This window comes from Cygnus olor, chromosome 3, assembly GCF_009769625.2.
Source record: "Cygnus olor isolate bCygOlo1 chromosome 3, bCygOlo1.pri.v2, whole genome shotgun sequence".
NCBI lineage: Eukaryota > Metazoa > Chordata > Aves > Anseriformes > Anatidae > Cygnus > Cygnus olor.
Window position 1 is genome coordinate 81,543,376 of NC_049171.1, and position 922 is coordinate 81,544,297.

Genomic DNA, 922 nt, shown 5'->3' on the forward strand with positions numbered 1-922 from the left:
CCTGGGCAGTCACTTTGCCTTTGTGCCTTATTCTCTCTTCTGGAAAACAGGAAAAGTAAGTCAGACGCTGATACCTATTGGTGAAAAACAAAGCATAGTAGATAGCCATTATTATTATTATTAGTCATAAAATGTTATCCTGTACTTTATGTAATCTTTATTTATTTATTTATTTAAGATAGAGAAGTAATTTCAGGTCTCCTTCACCAAGTGCGTACGATGCTGTCACGAGTTAATGAGTGTAGCTGGTTTTCTTCTGTTGCTGATTCTGATTTAAGCAAAGCAAGTGACTTTGAAGACAAAGCATATGAAATCAGTCCTTCATTATTATGGTTATGTATATGTATGAAAATATGTAACGATTACTGTTTTTCACAGCTTTCAGTTACTTGTGAGTACTTGTCCACTCTTTAGTTTTCCACACTATAAATTGTTCCAATATCTAAAGACATTGCTGACAAAAATGATATTTATATTCCCATAGCAGTGATTAAGCAAAAAAATGGTATTAGAAATTGTCTGTTCAGTAAAAATGGAGAGAAAAGATGAGGTGATTCTGGTAAGCCTGTTTCTGTCTGGGCTCTCTGTGAATCCCTTCCCTTCCCTTCCCTTCCCTTCCCTTCCCTTCCCTTCCCTTCCCTTCCCTTCCCTTCCCTTCCCTTCCCTTCCCTTCCCTTCCCTTCCCTTCCCTTCCCTTCCCTTCCCTCTTCTCTCCACCTGGAAAACAAATGAGGAGCTCTGGGGTGTGAGCACTGAAGCAAGCTCTACAGGTGATGTGGCAGGTGTCAGCCCCTCCTCTCCTCCGGTCTGGATCTGTCCCAAACACTAAAGAGCAGCTCTGTAGGTGGAACAGATCTGCAGCTCTTTCCTGATGACTGACAGAGAGGGTCTGAAGAGAAGAGAAAGTATATATCTTTCATGG